At 39.5% G+C, this 19,849-nt stretch overlaps 1 long non-coding RNA gene across 1 annotated transcript in view; it reads left to right on the top strand.

Annotated features, from left to right (window-relative positions):
• The window catches only part of LOC113891737, a 98,531-nt gene extending 80,926 nt beyond the window's left edge, over nucleotides 1-17,605 (top strand). The window contains exons 2-3 of the long non-coding RNA XR_003510871.1: nucleotides 17,255-17,353; nucleotides 17,463-17,605. This is a non-coding gene — a long non-coding RNA (uncharacterized LOC113891737). The remainder of the gene's footprint in view (nucleotides 1-17,254; nucleotides 17,354-17,462) is intronic.
• Nucleotides 17,606-19,849: the final 2,244 nt, after the last annotated feature.

Genomic DNA, 19,849 nt, shown 5'->3' with positions numbered 1-19,849 from the left:
TCTTACATTTACATCTTTCATCCATTTTGAGCTTATTTTTGTACATGGTCTGAGGAATGGTCTAGTTTCATTCTTTTACATGTAGCTATCCAGTTTTTCCAACACCAAGTATTGAAGAGGCTATCTTTTTTACCCATTTTATATGCCTGCCTCCTGTGTCACAGATTAATCGACCATGTGTGTAACTTTTTTTTCTTGGGCTCTCCATTCTGGGTTCTCCTGATCTCTGTGTCTCTTTTTTGTGTTGGTACCATACTGCTATTACTGTAGCTTCCTCGTATAATTTGAAGTCTGGAAATGTGACGATACTTCTAGCTTTGTTCTTCTTTCTCAAGATTGCTTTGGTTATTCAGGATCTTTGTGGATCCATAAAAATTAAAAAAATTTTTTACTCTAGTTATGGGGGAAATGCCATTGATATTTTGATAGGGATTGCATCGAATCTATTCATGGCTTTGGGAATTATGGACATTTTAACAACATTAATTCTTCTTATCCCCAAGCATGGTATGTCTTTCCATTGATTTGTGTCATCTTCACTTTTTTCCATTAACATCTTATAGTTTTCAGAGTACAGATCTTTCACTTCTTTGGTGAAATATATATTCCCAGGTATTTTATTTTTAATATAATTTTAATGGAATTGTTTTTCTCTTTCTGATAGCTCTTCACTAGTGTATCAAAATGCAACAGATTTCTGAATACTAATTTTGGATTCTGCATCTTTACTGAGTTCATTCATTAATTTAAACAGTTTGCTGGTGGCTCTTAAGGATTTTTCAGTATACAGAATTGTGTTATCTGAAAATAGTGACAATTTTACATCTTCTTTTCTAATCTGGATACCTTTCCTTTCTTTTTCTTGTCTGATTGCTATGGTCAGGACTTCCAATACTATGTTGAATAAAATTAGTGAGTGGGCTTTGCTATCTTGTTCCTGATCTTAGAGGTAAAACTTTCAGCTCTTCATCATTAAGTATGATGTTAGCTGTGGGTTTGCCGTAAACAGACTTTATTATATTGAGCTATATTCCCTCTACACCAACTTTGTTGATAGCTTTTATCATGAACGAATGTTGAATTTTGTTAAGCGTTTCTTCTGCATCTGCTGTGACAACCATGTGATTTTAATCTTTTATTAATGTGTTGTGGGATATTAGTTTTTTACATAAAAAGGAGGCTGCAAAATACACCTCCAACTTATTGACAGTGGGTACCTCTAGAATGGCAGAGAGGAGTAAAGAAGGACTTTTCAGTTTTTAGCCATTGCTACCAATGCTGCCTGAACATTATTTACACACATCTTAGTATGAAGCCTATCTCAGTAAGATATGAAACCTGAATGCTATAAATGAAATGAACAGCATGTAAAAGTTTTACACTGGATCAGTCAGAGTTCAACCTGAAAAGTGGGAAAGCATGAATGTGTGTGTGTGTATAATTTGGGGTGTTGACTAAGCAAATTTGAAATCAGTAAAACAGATCTTCAGGAACAGAATATCACAAGTAGATTGGAACTATATTTTCTCCTTCTGAAAAAAGCCTCTGTTCTGCTTTTAAGGCTTTTCAACTTATTGAATCAGCAACACCCTCCCTCAACCCCACTCCCACCAACTGTCCACGATAATCTCCTTTACTTAAAGTCAACTAATTAAGGGCTTTAATACATCTTAAATACCTTTACAGCAAAACCAAGATTAGCATATGATTGAATAACTGGATACTGTTGACAGCTCAAAGCCATCATATATACAAATTAAAAATTTATGTTCAGCAAAAGACTGTGAACAAAGAGAGACAACGGACAGGTAAAATATATCTACAATAGAGATAATAAAGGGATTAATACTAAAAATTTATTGAGTTCTCCCCATCAAGAAAAAAGTCATGAAACAGCTGATAGAAAAATGAGCAAAGGATATGAATAGGTAATACACACACAAATAGTGGAAGTGACAAATAGATTCAAGGGATTAGATCTGATAGACAGAGTGCCTGAAGAACAATGGATGAAGGTCTGTAACACTGTACAGGAGGCAGTGATCAAAACCATCTCCAAGAAAAAGAAATGCAAAAGGGCAAAATGGCTGTCTGAGGAGGCCTCACAAACATCTGAGAAAAGAAGAGAAGCGAAAAGCAGAGGAGAAAAGGAAAGATATATCCATCTGAATGCAGAGTTCCAAAGAATAGCAAGGAGAGATAAGAAAGCCTTCCTGTGTGACCAATGCAAAGAAATAGAGGAAAACACGGAGAAGGAAATGGCAACCCACTCCAGTATTCATGCCTGGAAAATTCCATGGACCGAGGAGCCTGGTGGGCTACCATCCATGGGGTCGCAAAGAGTCAGACATGACTGAGCGACTTCTGTGTTTTTGAAGCTCAAAGGGATATGGGTCACTGAAAAGGATATAAACCAGGGCAGAATTTCTTAAAGAAGCAACAGATTAGTTAGTTACAACATCAAGATAAATGGAATTGAAACAGAGATGCTACCAAGAGAGTCGGGCAGTACTGCTTAAATAATGCTCAAGAGTTTCTATTCTTAAGTTGTTTCCTCTTGAGAGAAGAAGAAGAAGAGCCCTGGGCCCACTCAGCTCTGCCTTTTCTGTTCCCCACTTTGGTCATGTGTTGTCACTTTCAGAATTGCACTTTTTTCACCTTGTCATAGTAGCTGCCAAAGTGTGTTTTTATAAACATGGGGTTCTAGAGCGCTGGCTTCCTGGGGCAGAGGAGAGAAAGAAATGCGTGTTGTACAAAATCAGTACGTTCATATGTTTAATAAAATAGTTCTATTATTGAAAAAAAAAAAAAGAAATAGAGGAAAACAATGGAATGGGAAAGACCAGAGATTTCTTCAAGAATATTACAGATACCAAGGGAACATTTCATGCAAAGATGGAACAGAATAATAAAGAACAGAAGTTGTATGGACCTAACAGAAGCAGAAGTTATTAAGAAGAGGTGACAAGAATACACAGAAGAACTATACAAAAAAAGATCTTAATGACCTAGATAAACACGATGGTGTGATCACTTACCTAGAACCAGTCATCCTGGAGTATGAAGTCAAGTGGGCCTTAAGAAGCATCACTAGGAAAAAAGCTAGTGGAAGTGATTGGAATTCCAGCTGAGCTATTTCAAATGTTAAAAGATGATGCTGTGAAAGTGCTACATTCAATATGCCAGCAAATTTGGAAAACTCAGCAGTGGCCATGGGACTGGAAAAGGTCCGTTTTCATTCCAATCCCAAAGAAAGGCAGTGCCAGAGAATGTTCAAACTACCACACAATTGCACTCATTTCACATGCTAGCAAAGTAACGCTCAAAATTCTCCAAGCGACGCTTCAACAGTACGTGAAATGAGAACTTCCAGATGTACAAACTGGATTTAGAGAAGGCAGAGGAACCAGAGCTCAAATTGCCAATATCGGTTGGATCATAGAAAAAGCAAGAAAATTCCAGAAAAACATCTACTTATGCTTCACTGATTATGCTAAAGCCTTTCCCTGTGTGGATCACAACAAACTGTGGAAAATTCTTAAAGAGATGGGAATGCCAGACCATCTCACATGCCTCCTGAGAAACCTGTATGCAAGTCAAGAAGCAACAGTTAGAACTGGACATGGAACAACAGACTGGTTCAAAATTGGGAAAGGAATTTGTCAAGGCTGTATATTGTCACCCTGCTTATTTAACTTATATTCAGGGTACATCACGTGAAATGCCAGACTGCATAAAGTACAAGCAAGCATCAAGATTTCTGGGAGAAATATCAATAACCTCAGATGCACAGATAATACTACCCTTATGGCAGAAAATGAAGAGGAACTAAAGAGCCTCTAGATGAAGGTGAAAGAGGAGAGTGAAAAACCTGGCTTAAAGCTCAACATTCAGAAAACTAAGATCATGGCATCCAGTCCCATCACTTCATGGCAAATAGATGGGGAAAATGTAGAAACAGTGGTAGATTTTATTTTCTTGGGCTTCAAAATCATGGTGGATGGTGACTGTATCCATGAAATAAAAGAAACTTGCTCCTTGGAAGAAAAGCTATGGAAGCTATCTATAGGAAGAAAATCCTATAGATAGGATATTAAAAAACAGAGACATCACTTTACTGATAAAAGTCTATATAGTCAGAGCTATTTTTACCAGTAGTCATATATGGATGTGAAAGTTGGACAATAAAGAAGGCTGAGTGCCAAAGAAATTATGCTTTTGAATTGTGGTGCTGGAGAAGACTCTTGAGAATCTCTTGGACTGCAAGGATATCGAACCAGTCAATCTTAAAGGAAATCAACCCTGAATATTCATTGGAAGGACTGATGCTGAAACTGAAGCTCCAATACTTTGGCCACCTGATGTGAAGAGCTGATTCACTGGGAAAGACCCTGATGCTGGGAAAGATAGAAGGCAGGGCAAAAAGGGGATGACACAGGATGAGATGGTTGCATGGTATCACTGACTCAATCAACATGAATTTGAGCAAACTCCGGGAGATGGTAAAGGGCAGGGAAGCCTGGCATACTGCAGTCCATGGGGTCACAAAGATGTGGACACGACTGAGCCAGGCTTCAGCAATACGTTAACTGTGAACTTCCAGATGTTCAAGCTGGTTTGAGAAAAGGCAGAGGAACCAGAGATCAAATTGCCAACATCCGCTGGATCATCGAAAAAGCAAGAGTTCCAGAAAAACATCTATTTCTGCTTTATTGACTATGCCAAAGCCTTTGACTGTGTGGATCACAATAAACTGTGGAAAATTCTGAAAGAGATGGGAATACCAGACCACCTCACCTGCCTCTTGAGAAATCTGCATGCAGGTCAGGAAGCAACAGTTAGAACTGGACACGGAACAACAGACTGGTTCCAAATAGGAAAAGGAGTACGTCAAGGCTGTATATTGTCACCCTACTTACTTAACTCATATGCAGAGTACATATTGAGAAACGCTGGGCTGGAGGAAGCACAAGCTGGAATCAAGATTGCCGGGAAAAATATCAATAACCTCAGATATGCAGATGACACCACCCTTATGGCAGAAAGTGAAGAGGAACTAAAAAGCCTCTTGATGAAAGTGAAAGAGGAAAGTGAAAAAGTTGGCTTAAAGCTCAACATTCAGAAAACGAAGATCATGGCATCTGATCCCATCACTTCATGGGAAATAGATGGGGAAACAGTGGAAACAGTGTCAGACTTTATTTTTCTGGGCTCCAAAATCACCACAGATGGTGACTGCAGCCATGAAATTAAAAGACGCTTACTCCTTGGAAGGAAAGTTATGACCAATCTAGATAGCATATTCAAAAGCAGAGACATTACTTTGCCAACAAAGGTCCGTTTAGTCAAGGCTATGGTTTTTCCAGTGGTCATGTATGGATGTGAGAGTTGGACTGTGAAGAAAGCTGAGTGCAGAAGAATTGATGCTTTTGAACTGTGGTGTTGGAGAAGACTCTTGAGAGTCCCTTGGACTGCAAGGAGATCCAACCAGTCCATCCTAAAGGAGATCAGTCCTGGGTGTTCACTGGAAGGACTGATGCTGAAGCTGAAACTCCAATACTTTGGCCACCTCATGGGAAGAGCTGATTCCTTGGAAAAGACCCTGATGCTGGGAGGGATTGGGGGCAGGAGGAGAAAGGGACGACAGAGGATGAGATGGCTGGATGGCATCACCGACTGGATGGAGTGAGTCTGAGTGAACTCTGGGAGCTGGTGATGGACAGGGAGGTCTAGCGTGCTGCGATTCAAGGGGTCGCAAAGATCAGACACTTTGAGCGACTGAACTGAACTGAACTGAGTGACTGAAGAACAACAAGAACACAAAATACAACAGTGTGATGAAAAATGTATATGAAAATGTTCAAACTCATTAGTAATTAAGAAAACAAAATTTGAGATTTTTAACTTTTTCTGATAATTTTGGATACTATTAAAAGTTAGCAAAAATAAAGAGGAATGGGCATTCTTATTCATACAGAAAGTCGTTGGTAAGAGTGTACACTGACAAAGGATTTTAAAAAGGAAATTTAATAGTATCTCTGAAAATTGTAAATGAACATACTTCTACTTGTGAACTGCTAGGGATCTATTGTCTCTTACTCCTTTTGTTAATCACCAAGTTCAAATATTAAATATTATACAATTGAGCTTCCAACTAACTCTCCCTCCCTCTTAATTCTTCTCTTATTGACTTCAGCTTTATACTATGAATACTTACAGACAGATCTCCCTAATTCTCTTTTCTATTATACACAGACATAGATATACCCATACACACATACAGCTATGCCACAGCACTGTAACAGCCCCAAGCTGGAAACAACCCAGTTGTGTAACAACTATAGCATGAATAAAGAATTTATTCACAATAAAGAAAGCAAAGGACTATTAAACACAAATATCAACATAGATGACCCTAAAAAAATACTGCGGGTAAAAGAAGCAAAAAACCAAGAAAACAAAAAGTATGATTCTATTTAAACTATGTTCAAAATAGGCAAAACTATACTACCTTATTTAGGGATGCATAGGACTTCCCTGGTGGCTCAGATGGTAAAGCATTTGTCTACAACGTGAGAGACCTGGGTTCGATCCCTGGGTTGGGAAGATTCCCTGGAGAAGGAAATGGCAGCCCACTCCAGTACTGTTGCCTTGAAAATCCCATGGACAGAGGAGCTTGGTGCAGGCTACCATCCATGGGGTCACAAAGAGTCGGGCATGACTAAGCAAGCGACTTCACTTTCACGTTCATCTAGGGGGTAAAACCATAAAGAAAAGCAAGAAAATAAAATGATTTCCGTAAATGTTAGGCTAGTGATTATGATGGGTGGGGGAGGAGGAAGGGAGTTGTGATTGGGGGGGTGAATTCAAGGAGACTTTAGGATGTGATTGACCTTAGACTTCTTGACAGACTTTTTGACCTTGATGGTACTGACATGTTAAACCGAATGTAAGTGTTTTATGCTTTTCTGTATTCTCATAATTATAAAAAAAAAGTCACTGAGAAACTTTCTGAGGTGCTGGCAGTCTTCTATTATTCTTTTCTTATTTCCAGCTTTGTTGAGATGTAACTGACTTATACCATTGTATAAGTTGAACATGTATAATCCGTTGATTTGATACATTTGTAAATCACAAAATGATGGCAACTATAATGTTAGCTACCACGTCCATCCTGTCACATATGCCGGTTGCACAAATTTTGCCTTATCATTTTGTAAACTAAATTTGCATCTGACTTCCACATTTTTTGATTTGTTGTATTTGACTTAAAAATAAAATTTAAAAACTTCTATGGATTACTTGCTGCCTACAGAGTAAAGTTCTGAGTCCTTCATCTGAACTTTCAAATGCCTCCATCTACTGATGACTTTTCAGCCTCTCTAATCCTAACTCCCACTACTACCTTCAGTGGAAACCCAAAAAACCCCAAACAAAACAAAACCAAAAAAGCCCCAACAGATACTAATTTTAGTAAAATGCCTTTACAGAAAAAAGAAAAGACAAACAGAAAATTGCCCTTTCCTCTTACTCTGTATTTGAAAGTAAATGGGCAAGGATTATGAATTGCCTACCACATGTTTTTCTAAAATGAATCAGAGCAGGATGAGATGCCTGGTTAGTCTTTGGCTATAATGAATGTGTGTCTGTGACAGCATTCTCAAAAAGAACGTATTTCTCCCAAGTTACTATCTAGCTGGCATTCTGATTAAGACTTTTCTTTTAGGCCAAATAAGCAATAAAAAATGGTTGAAGGCAAGTATATGTGATGTTACATGCTGGTGTGTGTCCACCAAAACACAGTGGAAACTAAATAAATGACCTGAATTGAGCCCTGAGTCTTCACGCACAGACTATCAGTTTCACACTTAGTCATAGTTAACTTCACACATAGATGCCACTGAGACAACCAGGGCCAAATGTTCCTGGAAAATGGGACTTCTTAGACATTCACAGACATTTGGTGCAAATACCTGCACCCCATGCTTTGGGTGGAGATCTCAGCAAGAAAACTGATGGGCAGCTTCCAGGGGAAAAAATGAGGGAGGGGCAGGATGTGGTCTTGATGATTCAGAGGCGCCCCCCCTGCCCTCCCCCACCAGTTTGAGTCAGCATGCAGCCACATGGCCCCACATGGGGCAGCGACAGCTCCTGATGAGTTGTCATACGAGGTCCTCCCAACCTGCCTTCATTAAAGCACTTGGTGATTTCAGAAGCCCACATCACATATGAGTAGTTTTACCCTTTCTAAATTGGTCAAGCAGCAAGTGGTTGACGCTTTCTGATCTACAGGGTATGGTGGCACGGGGTGCTGCTGGCCATTTTGATACTTGCTTGCCTTCCCTTGTCCTTAAAATGATAAACTTCCATCACTCATTTGGAGGCAGCTTAGCATGGCTTCCCTGGTGGCTCAGACGGTAAAGCGTCTGCCTGCAATGCAGGAGGCCCGGGTTCAATTCCTGGGTCGGGAAGGTCCCCTGGAGAAGGAAATGGCAATCCACTCCAGCACTCTTACCTGGAAAATCCCATGGACGGAGGAGCCTGATAGGCTACAGTTCATGGGGTCGCAAAGAGTTGGCCACAACTTCACTTTCACCTTCACTTAGCATGGCAGTTGAGCCCCTGGATGTTGGTGCCAAGCTGGCTGGGCTCAAATCCCTGCTCACCACCCCTGGACTTGTGATTTTAAAAGTGTGCATAAATCCCTCCTCTTTGCCCCAGGGCATGAATTGTGTGCTCTTCACATGATTGGTGCAGGAGGAGCAGAGGGTCATCCTTCTGGTTCAACACTGGCAGCAGTCAGAGCAAGCTCCAGCAGGGCGGTCCTACTGCTGGCTGCGTCCGGGTTCCAGGGCACGCAGAGTCGGTCACACTGTCCAGAGCTGACCGTCAACTATCCACGTCTTGGATCTGGAGTACTGTCCACGACTGCATCGTCCTCAACCCGTCCATGCTGGCAACTCCGGGAGTTATCCAGTCACCTTTTAACACCTTCTTTTCTGCTTCAACTTTGGCTTTTTTAAAATATAACTAAGATTACTGACTGATACGATGACCTTGGAAATTTTTATTACGTTTTTCTCAGCTTCTTTTCTCATCTGTAAAGTAGCTTAGTAGTATCTATCTCTTAGGGTTAGTAGGAGACTTATAAATATGTTACTGCATGCAAGTGTTCATTATGGTACTGGTGCACAGTAAGGATCCCTAAAATATTAGCTATTATTATTAATTTGTGGGGCACAAGAAGTACATAGGACTGCTTAAGTAAGAGTAAAACGTGGTACGAGAAAGTCCTTGTCATTTATCTTAGAGTTAAGAACTGTAGCTTGGAGTCTTAGAAATTAGAGCTCATTCATTATATGTTAGCTTCAAGATTCAAGTACTGTGACCCCATCTGACTGGTTATGTTGAAGAAATAACTCCATCTTTATTACAAAGATAGGATGAAAATTAACCTAGGAACTTTTGTGGCTTTAATTTATGGTTGGCTGATTTAGGCAACCACAAGTATTTTGTTTTCCTTATCTAAATTTGACACGTAGATCAAAAAGGGCACACATCTAAGTTTATACTTGATTATCATACAAAGCAAAGTGTTGAACATTACCAATACTACAGAGGCTTACCCTGTGTTCCCATCCTCAGAGGCATCACTACACAGATTTCTTTTACCATAAATTTAGGTTGCCTGTTTTTGAACTTTACATAAATGAGATTCTATAGTACGTAATCTTTTTGTTGCTAAATGTTACATCTTTTGAGATACATCCATGTTGCACACAGAAATAGTTCTTTACATTGCTACATAGAATACATGCCACACTTTATTTGTCCATTCTACTGTTAATAGACATTTGGGTTGCTTCCAGTTTGGTGCTATTAAGAATAATGTACTGAGAATATTCTTGTAATTATCTTTCATGCTCATATGTATGCATTTCTTTTGGATTTACACCTAGGGGTTGAATTGCTTAACCACAGGGTAGACATATGCTTAATTTAACTGGCCACAAAATTTCAAAAGTAGTTTTACCAGATCACACTCTCAAGAATTCCAGGAGTTTCTGTTGCTCTATATTCTAAAATCTGTATCATCAACCTCTTAAATTTTAGCCTTTCTGGGATGTGTGTAGAGATATTCTGTTATGTTTTCAACTTGAATTTTCCTGACAACTAATGATGTTGAACACATTTTCATGTTCACTGACCATTTGCATATACTCTTTCATAATTCTGTTCATATCGTTGAGCCTTTCTTTAAAAAAAAACGGAGTCAATTTTTTTTTTATTGAGTTACAAGAAATCTTTATACACTCTGGAAATGAGTTCTCAGTGTGATTTATAGACATAAAATACCTTTTCCGACTTTGTGTCTTGCCTTTTCATTCTCTTAATAATTTCTTTTGATGAATAGAAGTTTTAAAGTTACAATACATCCAAATGATGACTTTTCCCTATTATGGTGTTTTTCCAAAAGAAAATAGACTTCATTGTTTAAAGCAGTCTTAGGATCATGGAAAAATGAGCAGAAGGAAAGAGTTTTTATTCCCATATACTCACCCCTACTCACCGAGTTTCCCCTGTTATTAACATCATGCATTGGTGTGGCACATTCCTGAACACTGATGAGCAAATATTGATACATTATTATTAACTAAAGTTCATAGCTTACATTTACATTTCACTCTTTATGTTGTACACTTTTTTGGTTTTGACAAATGAATCATGGTATTTATCCCCCATTATAGTATCATACAGTATATAGCATATAGTATCATACAGCCCTAAAAATCTCTTGTCTTTCTCTTCATCTTCCCTCTCAACCCTTGATAACCATTGATCTTTTCACTGTATCCATAGTTTCTGCTCCAGAATGTCATATATTTGGAATCATACAGGATGTAGCCTTTTCAGACTGACTTCTTTCACTTATCAATACACATTTAAGGTTCCCCCATGGCTTCATATCTCATTATTTTATACTGAATAATATTCCATTGACTGGATATACTAGAGTTTATTTATCCATTTACCTACTAAAAGACACCTTGGTGGCTTCCATGTTTTGGCAATAATAAACAAAGCTCTTATAAACATCTATGTACAGGTATTTGTGTGAACTTAAGTTATCCTTTTCTCTGGGTAAATGCCAGGAAGTATGACTGCTGGCCACCCAAGATAGATGGATCATGGTGGAGAGTTCTGACAAAATGTGATCCATTGGAGAAGAGAATGGCAAACCACTTCAGTATTCTTGCCTTGAGAACCCCATGAACAATATGAAAAGGCAAAAAGATATGACACTAAAAGATGAACGCCCCAGGTTGGTAAGTGTCCAATATGCTACCAGAGAAGAGTAGAGAAATAGCTCCAGAAAGAATGAAGAGGCTGAGCCTAAGTGAAAACAGCACCCAGTTGTGGATGTGACTGGTGATGGAAGTAAACTCTGATGCTGTAAAGAGCAATACTGCACAGGAACCTGGAATGTCAGGTCCATGAATCAAGGTAAGTTGAAAGTGGTCAAACAGGAGATGGCAAGAGTGAACAGTGACATTTTAGGAATCAGTGAACTGAAATGGACCAGAATGGGTGAATTTAATTCAGATGACCATTATATCTACTAGTGTGGGCAAGAATCCCTTAGAAGAAATGGTGTAGCCCTCATAGTCAACAGAAGAGTCCAAAATGCAGTACTTGGGTACAATCTCAAAAACGACAGAATTATATCTGTTCTTTTCCAAGGCAAACCATTCAATATCATAGTAATCCAAGTCTATGCCCCAACCAGTAATGCTGAAGAAGGTGAAGTTGAATGGTTCTATGAAGACCTACAAGACCTCCTAGAACTAACACTAAAAAAAAGATGTCCTTTTCACCATAGGGGACTGGAATGCAAAAGTAGGAAGTCAAGAGATACCTGGAATAACAGGCAAGTTTGGCCTTGGAGTACAAAATGAACAGGGCAAACGCTATCAGGGTTTTGCCAAGAGAACGCACTGGTCATAGCAAACACCCTCTTCCAACAACACAGACAGGACTCTACACATGAACATCACCAGATGGTCAATACCAAAATCAGATTGATTATGAAGATGGAGAAACTCTACACAGTCAGCAAAAACAAGACGGGGAGCTGACTGTGGCTCGGATCATGAACTCCTTACTGCAAAAACCAGACTTAAATTGAAGAAAGTAGGGAAAACCACTAGACTATTGAGATATGACCTAAATCAAATCTCTTGTGATTATAGAGTGAAAGTGACATAAATTCAAGGGATTAGACCAGATAGATAGAGTATCTGAAGAACTGTGGACGGAGGTTCGTTAACATTGTATAGGAAGCGATGATCAAGACCATCCCCAAGAATAAGAAATGCAAAAGGCAAAATGGCTGTCTGAGGAGGCCTTACAAATAGCTGAGAAAAGAAGAGACGTGAAAGACAAAGGAGGAAAGGAAAGATATATCCATCTGAATGCAGAGTTCCAAAGAATAGCAAGGAGAGATAAGAAAGCCTTCCTGTGTGACCAATGCAAAGAAATAGAGGAAAACAATAGAACGGAAAAGACTAGAGATCTCTTCAAGAATATTACAGATACCAAGGGAACATTTCATGCAAAGATGGAACAGAATAATAAAGAACAATAAAGAACACAAATGGTATGGACATAACAGAAGCAGAAGATATTAAGAAGAGGTGACAAGAATACACAGAAGAACTATACAAAAAAGATCTTATTGACCTAGATAACCACGATGGTGTGATCACTTACCTAGAACCAGTCATCCTGGAGTATGAAGTCAAGTGGGCCGTAGGAAGCATCACTAGGAAAAAAGCTAGTGGAGGTGATGGAATTCCAGCTGAGCTATTTCAAATCCTAAAAGATGATTCTGTGAAAGTGCTGCACTCAATTTGCCAGCAAATTTGGAAAACTCAGCAGTGGCCATGGGACTGGAAAAGGTCCGTTTTCATTCCAATCCCATAGAAAGGCAATGCCAAATAATGTTCAAACTACCGCACAATTGCACTCATCTCACATGCTAGCAAAGTAATGTTCAAAATTCTCCAAGCGAGGCTTCAACAGTACGTGAAATGAGAACTTCCAGATGTACAAGCTGGATTTAGAGAAGGCAGAGGAACGAGAGCTCCAATTGTCAATATCTGTTGGATCATAGAAAAAGCAAGAGAATTCCAGAAATACATCTATTTCTGCTTCACTGACTATGCTAAATCCTTTGCCTGTGTGGATCACAACAAACTGTGGAAAATTCTTAAAGAGAAGGGAATACCAGACCACCTCACCTGCCTCCTAAGAAACCTGTATGCAGGTCAAGAAGCAACAGAACTGGACATGGAACAACGGACCGGTTCAAAATTGGGAAAGGAATACGTCAAGGCTGTATATTGTCACCCTGCTTATTTAACTTATATTCAGAGTACATCACGTGAAATGCCAGACTGCATAAAGTACAAGCAAGCATCAAGATTTCTGGGAGAAATATCAATAACCTCAGATGCACGGATAATATCACCCTTATGGCAGAAAATGAAGAGGAACTAAAGAGCCTCTAGATGAAGGTGAAAGAGAAGAGTGAAAAACCTGGCTTAAAGCTCAACATTCAGAAAACTAAGATCATGGCATCTGGTCCCATCACTTCATGGCAAATAGATGGGGAAAATGTGGAAACAGTGACAGACTTTATTTTCTTGGGCTCATTGGAAAAGACCCTGATGCTGGGAAAGACTGAAGGCAGGAGAAAGGGATGACAGAGGATGAGATGGTTGGATGGCATCCCTGACTGGATGGACATGAGTCTGAGAAAGCTTCGGGAGTTGGTGATGGACAGGGAAGCCTGGTGTGCTTCAGTCCATGGCGTTGCAAAGAGTTGGACACAACTGAGCGACTCAACTGATGATTGTTAGATCAGATGGTAAAATTACATTTAGTTTTGTAAGAAACTGCGTAATTGTCTTTCAAAGTGCACCATTTTGCATTCTCATCAGCAACGAAGAAAAATTCCTCACCAGCTTTTGCTGGTGTCAGTGTTCTGGATTTCGGTCATTCTAATAGTGGTGTAGTGGTATCTTGTTTTAATTTGTACTTTCTTTCCTGGTGACGTACATCGTGGAGCTTCTTTTCTTATGCTCTTCTTCAATCTGTACATTTTCTTGGGTGAGGTGTCTGTTATGATCTTTGGCCCACTTTATAATCTGATTGTTTGTTTTCTTATTGTTGATTTTAAGACTTCTTAGTATATTTAGAATAACAATCCATTATCAGGGATGTCTTTTACACGTGCTTTCTTCCAGTCTATGGCTGGTCTTATCATCCTCCTGATATTTTGCAGAGCAGAAATTTTTAATTTCAGTGAAGTTCAGTTTATCCATTCTTTTTTTCATGGATCATTCCTTTACTGTTGTGTGGAAAAAGTCAGTGCCATAATCACTTAGGTTTTCTTCTGTTATCTTCTAGGAGTTTATAGTTTTAGGTTTTACATTTAGCTATACGATTCATCTTACGTCAGCTTTTGTGAAGGGTGTAAGGTTCTTGTCTAGATCCTTTCTTTTTTTCTTTTAGCGTGTGGACGTTGTTCCAACATCATTTGTTGAAAAGACTATCTTTGCTCTACTGTTTTGCCTTCGTTCTTTTGTCAAAAATCAGTTTATTTATGGGGGTCTATTTCTGGGTTCTCTACTCTGTTACCTTGATTTACTCGCCTCTCCTTTGACCAATATCACACTGTCCTGACTACCATTCCCTAGATACCTCCAGTGTGAAACTCAGAGCTCATTATACACAGGATGGAACTATGGTCTAAGTGGCTACTTGGACTTGTGGTCTGTAGAAGCAGAGACAGTTCATATGACCAGTTTAAAATGTACTAGTCTGTCCCCTTTCAGTGGCAAGTGACAGAAAGCCAGTTGCAACTTAAGCAAAGGAAGGAATGTTTTGGCTCTCAAGAATGAGGAGGATCTGAAGTGGAACTGGGATCAGATATATCCCAAATCAACATCAATTTCTCCCTTTTTGTCTCAATCTCTTCACTTCTCTTCCTCATTTAGTGGATTTGAAACAAAAAGAAAAATAAAAAGCCCCAAATCCCCACATCGTATGCCTTCAAGAAAACTTCATTTCCTTCAAGTGTTTGCTCAGATCTCCCTTCTTCAGTGAGGCTGACCAATTCTCACTTTATTCAGCCAAAACTGTTCCCTCTATCCCAGCAGTCCTGATTCATTTCACCATGCTCTATTTTTACATTTCCTTGCTTACCACTTCCCAAGATGGTGTAGTATTTTCTTATTTATGTTTTTAATTTACCTCTCTCAGCTGGAACGTTACTTCTACCAGAGTAGGGCTCTTGTGTGCTTTATTTATCAACATATTCCAAATCCTTGCTTCTCAGGTAGTTCAAATAGTAAAGAATCTGCCTGCAACGCAGGAGACCTCAGTTTGATCCCTAGGTCAAGAAGATCCCTTGGAGAAGGGCATGGCAACTCACTCCAGTATTCTTCCCTGGAAAACCCCATGGACAGAGGAGCCTGGCAGGCAATAGTTCATGGAGTCACAGAGAATTGGACACAACTGAGCAACGAACACTTCCTTTTTCCGATCACCTATAATAGGGTACCTAGAGCATCCTCTCATGGTAGGTGCTCAATACTGTTGAGTGAATGAAAGGGAATTTATTATATCACATAAGAAGAAGTCTCAAGTTGGGTGCTCCCAGGATTTTCCGTTCTGTAGCTCAGTGGCCTAATTAAGAACCATGTTCTTTTCATCTTCTCTGCCTGCCATCCTCAGCTTGTCAGGCTGGTCTCTCAGGTTAGCTCCTGGCACGGTTGCAGGATGGCTACTGCAGTTCCAGACATCACATCTCAGACACATCTAGCAGAAGCAGAATGATGACTATAAGTTGCTTTCTTACTTATCCCCTTTTATTTTTAATCAATGAGGAAACATAGTATTTTTTTTTAAACACCCTTGCATATGCAATATGTGTGTGTTAGTCACTCAGTCATGTCTGACTCTTTGTGACCCTGTGAACCGTAGCCCACCAAGCTCCTCTGTCCATGGAATTCTTTATGCAAGAATACTGGAGTGGGTTGCCATTTCCTACTCCAGGGGATCTTCCCGACCCAGGGAAGATCCTCAGGTCTCTTGAATTGCAGGCAGATTCTTTACTGTCTGAGCCACCAGGGAAATACCTGAAATTAAAATAAATGCATATAATTGCATTAGTTTCTAAGCTAACCCTTATTGATGAGAATGTATATTCTTGGGACCTCCCTGGTGGTCCAGTGGTTGACTCTGCACTCTCAGTGCAGGAGGTACAGGTTCAATCCCTGGTCAGGGAACTAAGATCCTACATGCTGTAGGTATGCCCCCCACAAAAAAGTATTTATTCTTAGCATAAACTACTTAATTGCAACAATAGTATTTTAGGAAGAAGCATGTCAATGTAAATTTATGAAACATTAAGGCACTTTGGATTTAGAAAGTGTAATAATTTGGACACTGTGCTTAAAAAGTTTAATAGCTAGAAAAATATTTTAAAATTCATATCAGTTACTTGTTTTGATAAAATTCTGAGAAAAAAACACACGTAGAAATATGCCGTAAGGATGAGTAAGGGGAGAGGCATCTTGAGTATATTAAAGACAAAGTATCTTTAAAGACAATGAAAATGTACTTAAAAATACAAAATTTGTACAAAAGCATGATACAGCCAAAAACACATGGAAAACAATTTTAATATATTTTTTGGTCTGATTCATTGAATACATATTTTATGTAACTTAGGTTACAGGTCAAATGGATTAAGAAATTCACTTTTGCTAGGAAAATAAGATATTGGTAAGGGAACTGTCGAGCTCATTTAATAGTACTGTTCTGAAAAAATGAAGAATAATTAATCTGAACTGTTTAACACACGGACTTTATTGGTTACAATTTTGCTTAACATATGTAATATGGCTCCTGCTTATAAAATCTGAAGAGAAACTAACCACCAGTCACCCTGCTAATCCATGGGGCACTTCTGGCTGAATTAAGTTTGTCCTTGTTAAAGAAATTATCTTCGTTTTCTTCCCCTCTCAGGAATGCATGTAAAACAGTTCCTGTCTCGATGCATGCCTAAGGCAAAAAGTTCAGTGCTCAATTACCTGCTGTCTGCAGTCTCGTATTTTGCAGTGAGCCAGTGAAACAGCATTTTAATCAGACGTCTTGACCCATGCTCTTCTGTTTTCCTTTGCAGCCTTGCAAGCTATTTGGCATATGAAGGTCCTGACCTGAGAAAACCATCTTGGATAACCGTGGCAAGGAGAAGGAAAAATGCAACAGCTAGGAGATTTCGGTAAACAGTAGAATCATGCCAACCTAATCTGTGTTAAAATGCTTGGAATGTGGGAGCCGCTGATGATGCCTGTTGTCTGTGTGTCTGACTGAATCCTTTCTTTTCTCAGAGCAGCAAAGCAAAGCCTGGGAACCAGGCCAAATGCCTGCCACTTACCTTAAATTGATCAGCTACTTTGAGATTAAAACCCCTGAGAGCTGCCACACCGTGAAAACAAGGCCTCCTTCACATTAAAGGCAAATTGCGACTTTGGGTTTGCTGTGATCTTTTTTTCCATTTTATCCAGTTTTTCACAGTGCGCACTTTTTTTTTTTTTTCCTTTCCATTTATGCTCCAATGTAGAAGCCAATAGTTACAGCATCTTGGCCAAGCATTCATTAAGGTTTATAAGAACAAAATTTATGGTTATTTAGCAGTTGGCACAAAGACAGACTTGCTGAAGAAAGAAAAAGGAATACAGGTGGGAAATATAAGCCCCAACAAAGGCCCATACTAAACTGCAGGGCTGTAGTGTGCAAGCTGCTCAGAACTGGTCTGGGAGAAAAATTATATCATATTCAAAAGCAGTCACTTCTCTATTCTGAATCCATCCCATTTTATGGCTCTGTGGATGACTGAAGCAAGTCTGCAGATCATTCCAAGAGATCTTTCTGTCTTGTGTAACTGCTACCATTTACAGGAGCTGGCAGTTGTAGAGATAAATAGATTCGTGTTAATCTGGGTGATAATCTGTCAGTTTGGTTAATAGATGAGGTACATATAAAAATATGTATGTTATGGATCAGAAGAAGGGCTCTCCCATGAAGAGGAGAGTCATGTTAGCCTTGTGAGTAGACCTTACATAATGGCAAGGCCTATGTTCCCAAAAATGTAGGGTGTGGGCAAAACACACCCTTAATCTTTGAATTCAGGCAGTAATGTGGAATTCTGGCACCATCTGGAAGTCTATATTCTTCCTCAGGAAACACTGTTAATGAATCTTGGGTTTTGTGTGGTGTGTGTGTGTGTGTGTGTGTGTGTGTGTGTGTGTTTAATATTCTCTGATTTCTTGACCGAGGGGGATAAGAAAGCATCGTCTTCTGTCATTTGCACTACTTGTAAAACAAATATTTTACGAATATATTTCAGTTTTTTACTTGTTGTTTAGGGAGTATCTGGGAGTACTTGCATGCATTGAAAAATATACAGCTTCAGTGTTTCATGATGTAGACTGTTTCCAAAATATCATTTGTTTTAGCTATGCCAGTAACTTGCTGTATGACTTAGGGAAAGTTAATTTAAATGTCTGTTGCTGCTGCTGCTGCTAAGTCGCTTCAGTCGTGTCCAACTCTGTGCGACCCCATAGACCGCAGCCCACCAGGCTCCCCTGCCCCTGGGATTCTCCAGGCAAGAACACTGGAATGGGTTGCCATTTCCTTCTCCAATGCATGAAAGTGAAAAGTGAAAGTGAAAGTGAAGTCGTGTCCAACTCTTCGCAACCCCATGGACTCAGCGCACCAGGCTCTTTCACCCATGGGATTTTCCAGGCAAGAGTGCTGGAGTGGGGTGCCATTGCCTTCTCCAATCTCCTATTATCAAATGGGAACATTAATACTGTTACAGGGTCCAAGCTTACCATACAACCGGGCAATGAATCAGAGACAGGTGTTGAGGCAAGGAATAGGACTTCATTAAGAGAGCTGGCAGGCCCAGAAGATGGCAAACTAATGTCTCAAAATAACTGTCTTGTCAGGGTTGGATGTCAGGTTATCTTATGGATTGGAGATGGGGAGAGGTGAGGAAACAATGTAAGAAGGCCGTTAATCTTGCAAATATCTCCTAGAATGGCAAGCCTCAGGTAGGGGATATGTTTCTTCCTTCCTGCCATCTACAGGTGGACAGGGTCCTGAATAAAGGCACTTTAGTTCAAGAGTCAGGCAGATGAGCAGGATTCTCTGAGGCAGGCCATTATGTACGATTATCGCAACAAAAACAACGAAAAGCAAGTCAAAGAAACAGTTTCAACATGCAGTCAGAATTGACTTCTGCAGCAATACTAACACCATATTCTCTACTGGGTGAATTGTGATAATGTATGTGTTTCCGCTTCCAATACCTTGCAGACATTACACCGTTTTTCCCCTTCTTTTACATGAAATGAAGTATATATTTCTTACTGACTTTGTTTTGGAAATCTTCCACTTAATTGTTTGTATCAGTGTTACCTCCGATAACCTCCAGTATATCCATACCTCTAGTATGGAAATACATAAATACTAATGTAAGTTATGTGAACTTACATTAGTTCACACATTGCTCTGCAAAGGACCAATTTACTTGTGCATAAATATGAGTACTTTCTCCTAACTACACACACTTCCACTCCCCAAGGGCAAGGGGAATGTTCCTCTTGATATCTCTACATATATGAGATGCTCATTAAGTTTGGAAAATTGAATATGCACACAAACTTTTGCATCAGTTCGTAACATGCTGAATACAACTTTGGCTGCATGA

This window comes from Bos indicus x Bos taurus, chromosome 4, assembly GCF_003369695.1.
Source record: "Bos indicus x Bos taurus breed Angus x Brahman F1 hybrid chromosome 4, Bos_hybrid_MaternalHap_v2.0, whole genome shotgun sequence".
In the NCBI taxonomy this organism is placed as follows: domain Eukaryota; kingdom Metazoa; phylum Chordata; class Mammalia; order Artiodactyla; family Bovidae; genus Bos; species Bos indicus x Bos taurus.
Note: the sequence above shows the minus strand (reverse complement) of the source record. Positions and strands in the feature narration are given on the sequence as shown.